Source organism: Giraffa tippelskirchi, chromosome 11, assembly GCF_054371585.1.
Source record: "Giraffa tippelskirchi isolate mGirTip1 chromosome 11, T2T-mGirTip1v1.2.pri, whole genome shotgun sequence".
In the NCBI taxonomy this organism is placed as follows: Eukaryota; Metazoa; Chordata; class Mammalia; order Artiodactyla; family Giraffidae; genus Giraffa; species Giraffa tippelskirchi.
Genome location: NC_137285.1, coordinates 139782990 through 139800769, shown reverse-complemented (window position 1 = coordinate 139800769; position 17780 = coordinate 139782990). Strand labels below are relative to the sequence as shown.

The following is a 17780-nucleotide window of genomic DNA, read 5'->3' as shown; positions in this document are numbered from 1 at the left end:
CAAAGCAGTTTTGCTAAAAATCTTCCAGCAGTTCAAAGTCTCTCTCTGTTTTCATGAAGCTTTTAATTGACATACACATTTAGAAATTCAAATCATTGATTTCCAGCAGCCTTCATTTAATAATGACTGCCCACTTAGCTACACTCAAAATTAAAATGCAAAAGGAAGAAGTTTCATTTATTTGACAAATATAACACATTGCATATTACTGATACTGTTAGTTTGCTAAGTATGACCGTAACTGCATATTTCCATTGGGTAATCTAATTGAGGTGAGATAGTTGCTTGCTAACTGAAGAAACTCTTCAAATAGAATCCTTCTGGAACAACTGTTCTATGTAAAATTAGCTTTGTTTAAAATTCACATCCAAATACAATGTGAGTGTGTTTATCACATTATCTTCTTTTTCCACATCTAAAAGTCATAAAACACTCTAAAGCAGTCATTCTCTTTATCTTCATCTTATAAGCAGCTGCTTAATTTGCATTAGCAAGCTAAACAATCACCACTTTATAGAAATGGAAGCGTTTACAATGAAAATATCGGCAGACCAACTATTTACAACTGGAGTATCTTTGAAGATAGCTGCAGACCTATGAAGGAAACAGCTAAAAGTGATGAAAGTTTCTTTCCCTGAAATAACTCCTTGTTTCTAATTATTTTGTTATCTACTGTGATGTAAGAAAGAACTCTAGTTCTTAGTAGATCAAAACAATCTGCATTTCGTTCATAAATTTGAGGATAATAATTTCAGGAGAACTCACCTGGATCATTTGTCTCTGACTTACACAGGGTCAGCTGGGGTGATTAGGGATGGAGGTGCCACATTGAAGGTGACTTCTTCAGTGCATCCTGGGATATTTATCCTCTTTGGGTTTTGTCTCTCGCTATGAAGCATCTCATCATTCAGGGTATCTCTTCATGGCTTGAGCATCTCTTCTCACAATGTGGAGGAAGGTAAGGAGATATGAAAGGAGACCAAAGGCAATCACAGTTGTAAGAAAACATTCAAGAGAGTGTAGCATCAAGGAAACTAACAATTAGGGCTCTCAATTGAAGATAAGTAAATTTACTCTACCTTGTTTGAACAAAAAAGAAATTATGAAAAATATTATGTGGCTTACAGTATCTTTGAGAAGATAACAGAATTGAGTATGGATGTGTAACATACCTAGAGATTAATCAGAGAAAAATACCCAAACTCATCTTGATATTCTATAGCTGTCGTCTCATTAATATGGCATCTATGGCATTCAGTTCAGTTCAGTCACTCAGTTGTGTCTGACCCTTTGTGACCCCGTGGACTGAAGCATGTCAGGCTTCCCTGACCATCACCAACTCCTGGAGCTTGCTAAAACTAATATCCATCAAGTCGGTGATGCCCTATGGTATTAGGGTGAGGAAAACAAGAACTCCACTATACTCACCCAGAAAAATCATATGTTTCTACTACCATACTTGTCTGCATGTCTGATATTTCTGCTTTAATGCCTAACCTTGAAATCCTAGAGATCAGTAGTAAAATCAAGAACCATTTCATTCTATTGGAGGGAACAGAAAATACTCTTTAGCTTGTCAAGAGGTAATTGGATGTGAAGAATGTGGACAAAGTTTATGTATAAATTCCTGAAAGCTTTGAGGCTGAAAGAGAGTGGAAAAAATGGGATTATAACTGGAAGCTGTGTTTACAAAATAAAGATTTTTTCATTTGTTTTTTTCTTTAGGGTAATAGACAGCATATATCTATGCATTGATTTAAAAAAACATAAAATCATAGTGAGATTAATAAGGTAGAGATTAATTTAATGTTCAAAATCTTTAAAAAGATAATAGTTACTGGGATAAAGATACATTGAGAAAATGGCCTTTTATGAAAAAACTCTTCCTTGAAAATGAAAGGATGGGTGAAGGTGAAAATATGCACAGCTAAATTTTTAGGTGGAGACAGAAAAATAGAGGTATATATGTTATATATTTCAATTTTCTTAAATTGTTAATTTTACAATCAGCAGATATACTGATAGAAAGTTGAAATTAGAGTAATTTGGGAAATCTGTTAAGAAATATGAAGCTTCTTAAGAAAATATAATATGAAGATTACCAAGCTATGTTTAGAGTCCATCTGATACATGGAATTATTATTTTAATGTGAATCCAGTCTGATAAATTTTATGACTTGGGTATAATTAAACTGATAGCTCATAGACAAACCTGCATAAAATGGAAAGTGAAGAAAGACAGGAGATTGTTGATAGTAAGAAATTTATGACATGAATAAAGTGGAGGTCACTATATGCTCAAAAATATTTAAGCAGAAATACTTGAGTAAGTAAGGAAGGAGGTTAGGGAATTGTGAGAGAATAGAATGCATGTTTATACAGTGGAAGTGACAAATAGATTTAAGTGGCTAGCTCTGATAGAGTGCCTGATGAACTATGGACAGAGGTTCATGACATTGTACAGGAGACAGGGATTAAGACCGCCCTCAAGAAAAAGAAATGCAAAATGGCTGTCTGAGGAGGCCTTACAAATAGCTGTGAAAAGAAGAGAAGCAAAAAGCAAAGGAGAAAAGGAAATACCTACCAATTTGAATGCAGAGTTCCAAAGAATAGAAAGGAGAGATAAGAAAGCCTTTGGTGGATTCATGTCAAGGTATGGCAAAACAAATACAATATTGTAAAGTTAAAAAATAGAAAATAAACTAATTAAAAATAAATAAATAAATAAATTAACCACACACACACACACACAAAAAGAAAGCCTTTCTCAGCGATCAATGGAAAGAAATAGAGGAAAACAAAAGAATGGGAAAGACTAGAGATCTCTTCAAGAAAATTAGAGATACCAAAGGAACATTTCATGCAAAGATGGGCTCAATAAAGGGCTGAAATGGTATGGACCTTACAGAAGCAGAAGATATTAAGAAGAGGTGGCAAGAATACACAGAAGAACTGTACAAAAAAGATCTTCACGACCCAGTTAATTACAATGGTGTGATAACTCACCTAGAGCCAGACATCCTGGAATGTGAAGTCAAGTGGGCCTCAGGAAGCATCACTACGAACAAAGCTAGTGGAGGTGATGCAATTCCAGTTGAGCTATTTCAAATCCTAAAAAAATGATGCTGTGAAAGTGCTGCACTCAATATGCCAGCAAATTTGGAAAACTCCGCAGTGGCCACAGGACTAGAAAAGGTCAGTTTTCATTCCAATCCCAAAGAAAGGCAATGCCAAAGAATTCTCAAACTACCACACAATTGCACTCATCTCACACACTAGTAAAGTAATGCTCAATATTCTCCAAGCCAGGCTTCAGCAATATGTGAACCATGAACTTCCAGATGTTCAAGCTGGTTTTAGAAAAGGCAGAGGAACCAGAGATCAAATTGCCAACATACACTGGATCATCGAAAAAGCAAGAGAGTTCCAGAAAAACATCTATTTCTGCTTTATTGACTATGCCAAAGCCTTTGAAGGGCCCTTAAAGTCCTGCTCGGTTACACTAGGAGTGTAGAAATTTTAAAATTCATGAACCAAATGATGTGATTTTATTTTTCTTTTAATGTACACACAAAAGTAATGTATGAAGAAAAAATCCACACCTAAGTAAGTTTAAGTAAACCCATGGCTGATTCATGTCAATGTATGGCAAAAACTATTACAATATTGTAAAGTAATTAGCCCCCAACTAAAATAAATAAATTTATAAAAAAATAAATAAATAAATAAATAAATAAATAAAATAAATAAATAAATAAATAAATATAAAAAAAGAAGGCTTTAATAAGGATGTAACTTAAATGCTGAGAAAGCACTCTGTAGTTAATTGGAAGTGTTTTGTTTTTTCCTATCAAAGGGTACATAAAGTAACGCGTGACTAGCAATCAATTTTACCTTATATTCTATGAAGTATGATTTGGTTCTAGATTATCCTACCTTTAGGATACCAGCCTGGGCTACCAGAAGTTAGAAGAGACAAAAAAGAATCATTCCACTAGAGGTTTGGGAAAACATACATCAGAAATATATGGACAATTGGAACCTAACACACTGCAACTGAATTTTGACCTTAAATGTATTTGCTTTAAGTTATGGGCTGAATTACAGCACATCATGGGATGTGTTGAAGTCCCACCCCAGAGCCTGTAGATGTGACCTTATGTAGAAATAGAGTATTTGCAAATGTAATCAAGATGAGGTTATAGTGCACTGGAGTAGCTACTATTCCAATGGGACTAGTGTCTTCACAAGAAAGGAGAGACACAAGGAGGTGAGCACCACAGACACCATCTCTGCATCTCTGCAAAGACACAGAGGTATAGAGGGAAGTTGGCTACATGAAGATGCAAACAGAGATAGCAGTTAAGACACCAAAAGCCAAGAGACAGCCAGGGCTACCAGAAACTGTGCTACCAGAAACTGTAAAAGGCAAAAAAAAAAAAAAAAAAAAGGAATCCTCTCCTGGAGGTTTCCAAAAAGGCAAGACCCTGATTTTGAACTGCTAGCCTTCAGGAATGTGAAACAATACATTTCTATTGCTTTAAAATCTGTATTGTCTCCTAGAGTTGCCATAATAAAGTATGACAAACTGGGTAGCTTAAAACAAAATAAATGTATTATTTCCAGTCCTGGAGTCTGGAAGTCCAAAATCAATGTGTCTGGAAGACCATGATAACTCAAAGACTCAAGAGGAAAATCTGTTCCCTGTCGTCTTAGTTTTGGTGTCGCTGCTGATCATCCATGGTTTCTTTAGTTTGCAACAGTGTAATTCCAAACTTTGCCTCCATCAACTAATTCTTCCCTTGTGTTATCTTATCTTCTTCCTATAAGACACTGGTCTTATAATCCAGTGGTCATGTATGAATGTGAGAGTTGGTCTATAAAGAAAGCTGAGCGCTGAAAACTAATGCTGTTGAACTGTGGAGCTGGAGAAGACTCTTGACAGTCCCTTGGACTGAAAGGAGATCCAACCAGTCCATCCTAAAGGAAATCAGTCCTGAATATTCATTGGAAGGATTGATGCTGAAGCTGAAGCTCCAATACTTTGGCCACCTGATGTGGAGAACTGACTCACTGGAAAAGACCCGGATGCTGGGAAAGATTGAAGGCAGAAGGAGAAGGGGACGACAGAGGATAAAATGGTTGGATGGCATCACCAATGTGATGGACATGAGTTTGTGTAGACTCCGGGAGTTGTGATGGACAGGGAAGCCTCACGTGCTGCAGTCCATGGGGTCGCAAAGAGTCGGACATGACTGAGTGACTGAACTGAACTTATAACCTGGGGATTAAGGGACCATCCTTTACTAGCATGACCTTATCACAGTTCATTTCCTTTGCAACCACACTACTCCAAATAAGAAATTTTCTGAGGTACTGGGGGTTAGGACTTCAATATATCTTTTTGGAAGACACATTCAACTATATGATTTTAAAAGTTCACAAAATAGTTATTTTCTCTATTTGTTGGCTAAAAGATCTCAGGAACTTCTGTTGTTGTTCAGTAGTTAAGCCATGTCCTACTCTTTGTGACCTCATAGACTATAGCACAACAGGCTCTTCTGTCCTCCACTACCTCCCGGAGTTTGCTCAAATTTATGTCCATTGAGTCAGTTATACTATCTAACTATCTCATTCTCTTCTGCCCTCTTCTCCTTTTGCCTTCAGTCTTTCCCAACATCAGGGTCTTTTCCAAAAGAATCAGCGCTTCCATCAGGTGACCAAATTATTAGAGCTTCAGATTCAGCATCTGTCCTTCTAATGAATATTCACAGTTGATTTCCTTTAGGATTGAGTGGTGTGATCTCCTTGCACATCAAGCGACTCTAAAGAGTCTACTCCAGCACCACAATTCTATAGCACCAGTTCTTGGATGCTCAATCTTCTTTAGGCTCCAGCTGTCACTTCCATACATGATTACTAGAAAAACAATAGCTTTGACTATATGGAACTTTGCTTGCAAAGTTATGTCTCTACTTTTTAATATACTAAGTTTGTCATAGCTTTCCTTCCAACGTTTAAGTGTCTTTTAATTACATGGCTGCTGTCACCGTCCGCAGTGATTTTGGAGCCCAAGAAAATAAAATCTGTCATTGCTTCCACTTTTTCCCTTTCTATTTGCCATGAAGTGATGGGACTGGATGTCAAGATCTTAGCTTTTGAATGCTGAGTTTTAAGCCAGCTTTTTCACTCTCCTCTTTCATCCCCATAGAGAGGCTCTTAAGTTCCTCTTCACTTTCTTCCTTTAGAGTGGTATCATACACAAATCTGAGTTTGTTGATGTTTTCCCCAGCAATCTTGATTCCAGCTTGTGATTCATACAGCCTGGCATTTTGGATGATGAACTCTGCAGGGTTAAATAAGCAGGGTTACACTACACACCCTTGTTTACTCCTTTCCCAATTTTCAACCAATCAGTTGCTTTATGTCTGTTTCTAATGGTTGCTTCTCTATCCTCATTAATGTTTCTTAGGAGGCAGGTAACGTGATCTACTGCTCCCATCTCTCTAAGAATTTTCCAGTTTGTTGTGATCCACACAGTCAAAGACTTTAGTGAAGTCAAGGGAGCAAAAGTAGATGTTTTCTTGGAATTCCCTTGCTTTTTCCAGGATCAAACGAATGTTGGCAATTTGATCTTTGGTTTTCCTGCCACTTCAAAACCTAGCTGGTACATCTGGAATTTCTGGGTTCATGTACTACTGAAGCCTAGATTGAAGAATTTTCAGTCTAACCTTGCTAGCATGTGAAATGAGTGCAATTGTATGGTAGTTAGAACATTCTTTGGTATTGCTCTTTTTTGGGATAGGAATGAAAACTGATCTTTTCCAGTCCTGTGGCCTCTGCTAAGTTTTCCAAATTTGCTGACATATTGAGTGAAACACTTTAACAGCATCATATTTTAGGATTTGAAATAGCTCAAATTAGAATTCCGTTACCTCAACTAGCTTTGTTCATGGTAATGCTTCCTAAGACCCACTTGACTTTAAACTCCAGGATGTCTGGATCTAGGTGACTGATCACACCATCAGTGGTTATCCATGTTAATCAGATCTTTTTTTTTGTATATTCTTTCATGTATTCTTGCCACATCTTCTTAATTTCTTATGCTTCTATTAGGGACTTAATGTTTGTATCGTTTATCATGCCTGGCCTTGCAAGAAATGTTCCCTTGATATCTTTAATTTACTTGACAAGATCTCTAGTCCTTTCTATTCTATTGTTTACCTCTATTTCTTTGTATTGTTCACTTAAGAAAATCATCTTATTTTTCCATGCTATTCTCTGGCACTCATTCAGTTGAGCATGTGTTTCTATTTTTCTCCCTTGCCTTTTGCTTCTTTTCTTTTCTCAGCTATTTGCAAAACCTCCTAGGACAACCAATTTGCCTTCTTGCTTTTCTTTCTTTCTGGGGTGATTTTGGTCTCTGCCTCTTGTACAATGTTACAAACCTCTGTACATAGTTGTTCAGGTACTCTGTCTACCAGATCTAATCCCTTGAATCTATTTGTCACCACAACTGTATGATCATAAGGGATTTGATTTAGGTCAAACCTGAATGGCCTAGTGGTTTTCCCTACTTTCTTCAATTTAAGCCTGAATTTTTCAATAAGGAAGTCATGATCTGAACCACAGTCAGCTCCAGGTCTTGTTTTTGCTGACTATATACAGCTTCTCCATCTTTGGCTGCAAAGAACATAATCAATCTGATTTCATTATTGGCCATCTGCAATGTCCATGTGTAGAATCTTCTCTTGGGTTGTTGGAAAAGGGTCTTTGCTGTGACCACTGTGTTCTCTTGACAAAGTTCTGTTAGCTTTGTCCTCCTTCATTTTGTACTCCTGTTATTCCAGGTATCTCTTGACTTCCTACTTTTGCATTTCATACTGTTCATGGGGCTATCAAAGCAAGAATACTGAAGTGGTTTGCCATTCCCTTCTCTAGTGGACCACATTTTATCAGAACTCTCTACCATAATCTGTCCATCTTGGATGGCCCCACAGGCATGACTCACAGCTTAATTGTTAGACAAGGCAAAAATAGTATGAACAGCATGAAAAGGCAAAAAGATATGACACTGAAAGATGAACTTCCAGGTTGGTAGGTGCCCAATATGCTACTGGTGAAGAGTGGAGAAAAAACTCCAGAAAGAATAAAGAGAGGGACCAAAGTAAAAACAATGCCCAGTTGTGGATGTGACTGGTGATGGAAGTAAAGTCTGATGCTATAAAGAACAATATTGCATAGGAACCTGAAATGTTAGTTCCATGAAACAAGGTAAATTGGAAGCAGTCAAAAAGGAGATGCCAAGAGTGAACATCAACATTTTAGAAATCAGAGAAATAAAATGGATGGGAATGGGTGAATTTAATTCAGATGACCATTATATCTATTACAGTGGGCAAGAATCCCTTAGAAGAAATGGGGTAGCCCTCATAGTCAACAAAACAGTCTGAAATGTAGTACTTCGGTGCAATCTCAAAAATGACAGAATGATCTCTGCTCGTTTCCAGGACATATCATTCAATATAACAGTAATCCAAATCTATGCCCCAAACAGTAATGCTGAAGAAGCTGAAGTTGAATGGTTCTATGAATACCTACAAGACCTTCTAGAACCAACACCCAAAAAAGATGTCCTTTTCATCATAAGGGACTGGAATGCAAAAGTAGGAAGTCAAGATATACCTGGAGTAACAGGAAAATTTGACCTTGGAGTACAAAATGAAGCAGGGCAAAGGCTAACAGAGTTTTGCCAAGAGAACACACTGGTCATAGCAAACACCCTCTTCCAACAACACAAGAGATAACTCTACACATAGACAACACCAGATGGTCAATACCGAAATCAGATTGGTTATATTCTTTGCAGCTGAAGATGGAGAATCTATATGATGTCAGCAAATACAAGACTGGGAGCTGACTATGGCTCAGGTCATGAACTCCTTATTGCCAAATTCAGATTTAGATTGAAGAAAGTAGGGAAAACCAATAGGCCATTCAGGTATGACCTAAATTAAATCCCTTATGATTACACAGTGGAAGTAAGAAATAGATTCAAGGGATTAGATCTGATAGACAGAGTGCCTGCTGAACTATGGATGGAGGTTCCTACCACTGTACAGGAGGCAGTGATCAAGACCATCCCCAAGAAAAAGTAATGCAAAAAGGTAAAATGGTTATCTGAGGAGGCCTTACAAATAGTTGAGAAAAGAAGAGAAGCTAAAGGCCAAGGAGAAAAGGAAAGATATACCCATTTGAATGCAGAGTTCCAAAGAATAGCAAGGAGAGATAAGAAAGCCTTCCTCAATGATCAATGCAAAAGAAACAGGAGAAAAAAAATAGAATGGGAAGGACTAGAGATCTCTTCAAGAAAATTAGATATACCAAGGGAATATTTCATGCAAAGAAGGGCACAATAAAGGACAGAAATGATACGGACCTAACAGAAGCAGAAGATACTAAGAAGTGGGTGGAGGAATACGCAGGAAAAGCATACAAAGAAGATCTTCATGACCCAGATAATCATGAGGGTGTGATCACTCACCTAGAACCAGACATCCTGAAATGCGAAGTAGTAGGCCTTAAGAAGCATCACTACAAACAAAGCTAGTGGAGGTGATGGAATTCCAGTTGAGCTATTTCAAATCCTGAAAGATGATGCTGTGAAAGTGCTGCACACAATATGCCAGCAAATTTGGAAAACTAAGTGGCCACAGGACTGGAAAAGGTCAGTTTTCACTCCAATCCCAAAGAAAGGCAATGCCAAAGATTGTTCAGTCTACCTCACAATTACACTCATCTCACACACTAGCAAAGTAATGGTCAAAATTCTCCAAACCAGGCTTCAACAGTACGTGAACCGTGAACTTGCAGATGTTCAAATTGGATTTAGAAAAGGCAGAGGAACCAGAGATCAAACTGCCAACATACACTGGATCATCAGAAAAGCAAGAGAGTTCCAGAAAAAAAAAATCTACTTCTGCTTTATTGGATACACCAAAACCTTTCACTGTGTGCATCACAAAAAACTGTGGAATATACTTCAAGAGATGGGAATACCAGATCACCTTACCTGCCTTCTAAGAAATCTGTATGCAGGTCAAGAAGCAACAGTTAGAATTGGACATGGAACAACAGACTGGTTCCAACTTTGGAAAGGAGTAAGGCAAGGCGGTATATTGTCACCCTCCTTGTTTAACTTATATGCAGAGTACATCATGAGAAACGCTGGGCTGGAGGAAGCACGAGCTGGAATCAAGATTGCCGGGAGAAATATCAATAACCTCAGATAACGCAGATGACACCACCCTTATGGAAGAAAGTGAAGAAGTAAAGAGCTTCTTGAAGAAAGTGAAAGAGGAGAGTGAAAAAGTTGGCTTAAAGCTCAACATTCAGAAAATGAAGATCATGGCATCCGGTCTCATCTCTTCATGGCAAATAGATGGGGAAACAGTGAAAACAGTGACAGACTTCATTTTTTTGGGCTCCAAAATCACTGAAGATGGTGACCATAGCCCTGAAATTCTTCTTGTAAGAAAAGCTATAACCAACCTAAACAGCATATTAAAAAGCAGAGACATTATTTTGCTGATAAAGGTTTATCTATTCAATGCTATGATTTTTCCTATAGTGATTTATGGATGTGAGATTTGGAATATAAAAAACCTGAGCACCGAAAAATTGATGCTTTTGAACTGTGGTGTTGGAGAAGACTCTTGAGAGTCACTTGGACTGCAAGGAAATCAAACCAGCCAATCCTAAAGGAAATCAGTCCTGAATACTCATTAGAAGGACTGATGCTGAAGCTGAAACACCAATACTTTGGCCACCTGATGCAAAGAACTGACTTATTGGAAACACCCTTATGCTGGAAAAGATTGAAGGCAGGAAGAGAAGAGGACGACAGAGGATGAGATGGTTGGATGACATCACTGACTCGATGGACATGAATCTGAGGATACTCCTTGAACTGGTGATGGACAGGGAAGCCTGGCATGCTGCAGTCCGTGGGGTCAGAAAGAGTCAGCCATGACTGAGTGACTGAACTCAACTTTTACATCGCAATCCGCTATTATGAGAAGGATATAGTTTTTTTGCTATTAGTCCTAGAAGATGTTGTAGGTCTTCAACAGTAGAACTGATCATGTTCAGCTTCTTTTACATCAATGGTTGTGCATAGACTTGAATAAATTTGCTGTTGAATGGGTTTCCTTGGAAACAAACCAAGATCATTCTGTCATTTTTGGGACTGCACCCAAGTACTGCATTTCAGACTCTTGTTGTCTACGAGGGCTACTCAGTTTCCTCTAAGCAATTCTAGCCCACAGTATTAGATACAATTGTCATCTGAATTTAACTCGCCCATTCCCATCCATTTTAATTTACTGATCCCTATGATGTTAATGTTCACTCTTACTCTCCTGTGCTTTATCGTGTCCAACTGATCTTGATTCATGGATGTAATATTGCATGGACTATGCAATACTGTTCTTACAGCATCAGACTTTACTTTCACCATACCACCAGACACATTCACAAGCATCCTTTCCACTTTGGCCCAGCCCTTCATTATTTTTGGAGCTCTGAGTAATTGCCCTCTGATCTTCCCCAGTAGCATATTGCTCACCTTTCAATATGTGTCATATAGGGGGTCACCTTCAGGTGTCATAACTTTTTGCCTTTTCATTCTGTTCATGGGGTTTTCCAGGCAAGAATACTGGAGTGGGTTGCCATTTGTTCCTCCATTGAACCACGTTTTGTCAGACCTCCTCACTATGACTGGTCCATCTTGGGTGGTCCTGAAAGGCATGGCTCATAGTTTCACTGAGTTACACAAGCTCCTTCACCAAAACAAAGCTGTGATCCTTGATGGGGAACACATCTTTAGTTTTATGATGTGTTAGATATGGTTTCTTGTATATAACTTTTAATCCATGTTATTAGACAAAATGCAAATTTGTAGTTATGAGGTGTCTAAATCATTATTTTAGGTCTTACATGAACATATATATGTAAAGAATGGTATTTCACCAGATCTGACATGCTAATTTCATTATTGTATTTATTTCACTGTCTCTATTAGGAAGAAATAATAGGAAGAAATAATAGATATATTAGGAATAGATATAAATATAATAGAAATATTAGGAAGAATAATAACCATTTCTAAGAATCAGTTTTAGTGAGATGTATGAACCTAAAGCCTGTTAAGCAGAGTGAAGTAAATACAAAAGAGAAAAACAAATGTATATATTTACACATACATATGGAATCTAAAAAAGCAAATGATACTGATGAACCTATTTTCAGGAAAGGAATGGAGATGCCGATTTAGAGAGTGAGCTTGTGGACACAATGGTAGCGGGAGAGAGGGGGACGAATGGACAGAGTAGCATCAAACATATATACACTGTTAGGTGTGAGATGGAAAGCTGCTGAGAAGTCGCTGTGTAGTACGGGGAGCCCAATCTGGCGCTGTGGGATAACCTGGAGGGATGGGGTAAGGGGGAGGGAAGGGAGGCTAGGGAGGAAGGGGATGTATGTACAATTATGGCTGATTTGCATTGTTGTGTGGCAGAAACTTAGAGACTTCCCTGGTGGCTCAGACGGTAAAGCATCTGCCTACAATGTGGGAGACCTGGGTTCAATCCCTGGGTCGGGAAGGTCTGCTGGAGAAGGAAATGGCAACCCACACCAGTATTCTTGCCTGGAAAATCCCATGGACGGAGGAGCCTGGTGGGCTACAGTCCAAAGGGTCGCAAAGAGTCGGACACAACTGAGTGACTTCACTACATTTCACTACACTACTATGGCAGAAACACAACGTTGCACAAATTAAAGAAAATATATTTAAATAAAAAAGAAAAATGAATCTGAATTTTATATTTTTAATTATTATTACTGAAACAAGACAATTATGTCATTGTGTATACTCTTTTAAAAACTAAGCTTTTAAAATAAATAATTCAAAAGACACAGGAAAGATATACACATTTTAAAATAATCACCTTTTAACCTAGTACCAATAAACTGCCAACTTAAAAAGTGGTTATCAGCATATTCTGGATTAAATCAAATGTTTTCAAAGATTAAGTTGTCCAGCTGGTGTTCACTTATATTTCCACAGTTTAAATGCCTACAACTCATGTTTATAACATGTCTTCCTTCCCTAATAAATTGTTAACTGATTTAATTTTTCAATGCTGTTCTCAGTAAGTGCCATGCCTAATATAATGAAATATGTGACTCTTTCCTACAATGCTTTGGCAATTTAATTTAAACTATGTAGTATGTATGTGTGAATATGTGTATACGCAAGACCATTTTGATAAAGATTTTACACACAGTAGGAATGAAAAGGAGCATTTCATTCAAAAAGGAATTTAGAATAGTTTTATTTTCATGGTTGAGACACCACAAATTTCCCTTCCAGTAGACCTATCACAATTCAAAATGTACTAGGATGTAATTGGAACACACCATCTGTTAACCAGAAATAAAATGGATTGTGTCACATCTATCAATTCATTTGTCAGGTATGGGATGAGGAAAAACACGAGTGTAATTCTAAATACTCTTCCATGGTTACTATCCAGTGTAATTCATAGCTACACTCTAAGAAGCCTCTTAGGTTTTAGACTTGTTTTTTGCCTCCTTTAAGGTCAAAATCCCCTCAGCTACAGAAAATTAAGAGAATTTCTTTCCATGAAAAATGAGACAAGAGCTGGTATGGGAAAGGCACAACCCTTTTAAATGAATGATTGAACTAAGATAAGAGAATTGTAAAAGATTTATCCAAAAGAATGCCATTTTGGGGTCCTGGGGAGAGGCAAACATCTAGTTATATCTCTAAACTCCTGCAGAGTGGGAAGGGCTTTCAATAAATTAAAAAGAGAACTGGCCACACTTTCTCCAACTCCCTGTTGTGAAGAACTAAGGAGCTAAAATCATTCTGTTCAAGGTCCAAGGCCTTCAGCTGCTCAAAGTGCCTTTATTAACCTGGCATTAAAGAAGTTAACCAAAGTACATTTTTCCCCATCCAGAAACAAGGAGGCTAGTCATCTTCATCAATAATCTAACCAATCCACTACAGAATACTGATTTTGTTTTGATTAACACATATATTTGAATTACCTTTTTTTCTATGAACTGTCAAGATAGGGCCTCATAAATCACTGCTTTTTCTTGGAAATTACAGATATATTGGATATTAATACACTTTTTATTTTCCTGAGATATCCTTATTTAGGTGCATCAAATATATTGGAAGCTAAACTTTTACTATTCATAGGAGTAACTAAGAGAATAAGATATCCTATTGATAAATATCAGCCATAGATATCAGCACATGGAAAAGACACAGTCTGTTCTGTGGATCTGCAAGGGAAGAATGCAAATTGATGGGTAGAATTAATGGGCAAAAATTAGGCTTAATAAAAGAAGGCTGTTGTATCTGTCCATTTAAAGGGGGAAGAATTATTTTCAGAGTGTATATTCTTAAAAGTGGAGTTTTCAGATTATATTCTCTGCATTAGCTTCTTTTCTCCTTTCTAACAGCTTCTGATGTTTTTGATGTGTATGTGGTGAAGGAGGGAGGCTCTGTAGTTTTTAGGAAGCAAACTTTATCCTCCAGGTATAAAACCTGTGACCAAGGCTAAGCCAATCAATGCATTCTAGTCTAGGCTGTAGTAACTGGCTCACGTCTGCATGTGACATAAACCAATCCCAGCAGCCTGAGTTTCAGAATCTATTCTGGAAATTTGGGGATGAATGTGTGTCCTCTTTGATCAATATGTATGACAATGATGTGGAGTGGGAAAATAGTGCAAATATTTTTACTATACAGTGTGAGGAGGGGACAATCAGGATAAACTGGGCACGAGGAAGAGGAAAGAACATTACACAAAAGACACCAGGGCCCCAGTGCCATGATGCACTTCTGGATCAAATCATACCTGAAGGAAACCATGTCTCTGGACCTTAGTGACTGCATGAAAAAGCCATTTTCATTTTTATTTATGTCAATGCAAGTTTTATGTCACTTTGCACCAAAAGCAAACTTATATAACCCAGCACTGGGGCTGCGGAATTACAGTGTGAAAGAGAATTTTAAGATCAGCATCTTGACAAGCTGTTGTGTTTGAGGAATTTGTTACTATTATAGTTTGAGTTACTAAAATTTGGGTTTCCATTTAAAATAAGGACAAATATAGGTTTGTATAATGACATCAGTATCATTTAACTGGGAGTTTGAGAAGTATTTTAATAACAATCATGGCAAGAATTGCACATAACTCATGCATTTTTTTTTCCATTTTCTCAGGTCTTAATTCTATGTGTGTTTATTGTGACTATGAATATCATTCGTCATGTATTGCAGAGAGGAAGAGAGCAGCTGAAGATGAGTGATCTAGAAGGCTATTTCTGGAGAATGTTTCTAAGGGGATGAGACAATGAGCTAAAAACAGTAGCACTGAACAAGCAACCTAAAGACCTGGAAACCTTGAGATCCATGACTTGATGACACCTGCTTTTGCAAATTTAATCCAAAAACTGGAATCCTCTTTTAGTTTTCTTGTTTTTGCATTTTTATATGAAAGCATCTAATTTATTTTAATTCCTATTTTGTCTTGCCACACTGCCAATAAGAATGATGTTTTAAAATTTTTGAACATAGACATTGTTGCTCTAAAAGATTCACTTCTCTTTCCCGGGCATGTCAAAAGAATTCAATGTCTTCATCTCTAACTATACACACACACACACACACACACACACACACACACACACACACATTTGGGCAAATTATTTAAGCTTATTGTGACTCAGCTTCCTCAACATCAGTTCAGTTCAGTTCAGTCACTCAGTCGTGGCCTACTCTTTGTGACCGCATGGACTGCAGCACACCAGGCCTCCCTGTCCATCACCAACTCCCAGAGATTACTCAAACTATGTCCATTGAGTCGGTGATGCCATCCAACCATCTCCTCCTCTGTCATCCCCTCCTCCTCTCATGTTAAATCTTTCCCAGCATCAGGGTCTTTTCAAATGAGTCAGCTCTTCGCATCAGGTGGCCAAAGTATTGGAGTTTTGGCTTCAACATCAGTCCTTCCAAAGAAGAGTCAGGACTGATTGATTGACTGGTTTGATCTCCTTGCAGTCCAAGGGATTCTCAAGAGTCTTCTCCAACACCACAGTTCAAAAGCATCAATTCTTCTGTGCTCAGCTTTGTTTACAGTCTAACTCTCACATCCACACATGACTACTGGAAAAACCATAGCCTTTACAAGATGGACCTTTGTTGGCAAAGTAATGTCTCTGCTTTTTAATATGCTGTCTAGGTTGGTCATAACTTTCCTTCCAAGGAGTAAGCGTCTTTTAATTTCATGGCTGCAGTCACCATCTGCAGTGATTTTGGAGCCCCCAAAAATGAAGTCTGCCACTGTTTCCACAGTTTTTCCATCTATTTGCCATGAAGTGATGGGACCAGATGCCATGATCTTAGTTTTCTGAATGTTGAGCTTTAAGCCAACTTTTTCACTCTCCTCTTTCACTTTCATCAAGAGGCTCTCTAGTTCTTCTTCACTTTATGCCATAAGAGTGGTATCATCTGCATATCTGAGGTTATTGATATTTCTCCCGGCAATCTTGATTCCAGCTTGTGCTTCCTCCAGCCCAGCGTTTCTCATGATGTACTCTGCATATAAGTTAAATAAACAGGGTGACAATATACAGCCTTGACGTACTCCTTTCCCTATTTGGAACCAGTCTGTTAGTCCATGTCCAATTCTAACTGTTGCTTCCTGACCTGCATACAGATTTCTCAAGAGGCAGGTCAGGTGGTCTGGTATTCCCATCTCATTAAGAATTTTCCACAGTTTATTGTAGTCCACACAGTCAAAGGCTTTGGCATAGTCAATAAAGCAGAAATAGATGTTTTTCTGGGACTCTCTTGCTTTTTCAATGATCCATCGGATGTTGGCAATTTGATCTCTGGTTCCTCTGCCTTTTCTAAAACCAGCTTGAACATCTGGAAGTTCACGGTTCACATATTGCTGAAGCCTGGCTTGGAGAATTTTGAGCATTACTTTACTAGCATGTGAGGTGAGTGCAATTGTGCGGTAGTTTGAGCATTCTTTGGTACTGGGATTGGAATGAAATCTGACCTTTTCCAATCCTGTGGCCACTGCTGAGTTTTCCAAATTTGCTGGCATATTGAGTGTAGCACTTTCACAGCATTATCTTTTAGGATTTGAAATAGCTCAACTGGAATTCCATCCCCTCCACTAGCTTTGTTGGTAGTGATGCTGCCTAAGGCCCACTTGACTTTGCATTCCAGGATGTCTGGCTCTAGGTGAGTGATCACACCATCGTGATAACATAACACAATATGTTCCTCAACGTAAGTGGGAATAATAGTACTTTTGAGGTTTTTAATGAGTTTTGAATAAGACCATGCAATTAAAGTGTTTAGCACAGAGTCTGGCACATTTTAAGCCCTCAGTATTTGCTTTCATTTGTATCCAATGAATCTGATATATAACTTTGATGGCCTGCGGTCTATCTTCAAATTTCCAAAGTTATATTGAGACTGGAGAAGAAAAACACCTAATATATATTACAAACTCCAAAACACTTTGCAATGTCTTTCTTATTCTGCATAGAAATAAGTTTAATATCATTATTTCCACTTACAGATGAGGGAATTGAGGCTCAGAGAAGTGAAGTGATTGCACACAAACAGAAAACAGAAAGTTTAGAATCCAAATCCAGGTGTTCTG

General features: G+C 37.9%; 1 long non-coding RNA gene across 1 annotated transcript in view; it reads left to right on the top strand.

The window, feature by feature from the left end:
• Nucleotides 1–15679, top strand: part of LOC145525184 (uncharacterized) — a 227806-nt gene extending 212127 nt beyond the window's left edge. Inside the window, exon 7 of the long non-coding RNA XR_014068083.1 lies at nt 15323–15679. This is a non-coding gene — a long non-coding RNA (uncharacterized LOC145525184). The remainder of the gene's footprint in view (nt 1–15322) is intronic.
• The last annotated feature ends 2101 nt before the right edge of the window (nt 15680–17780 follow it).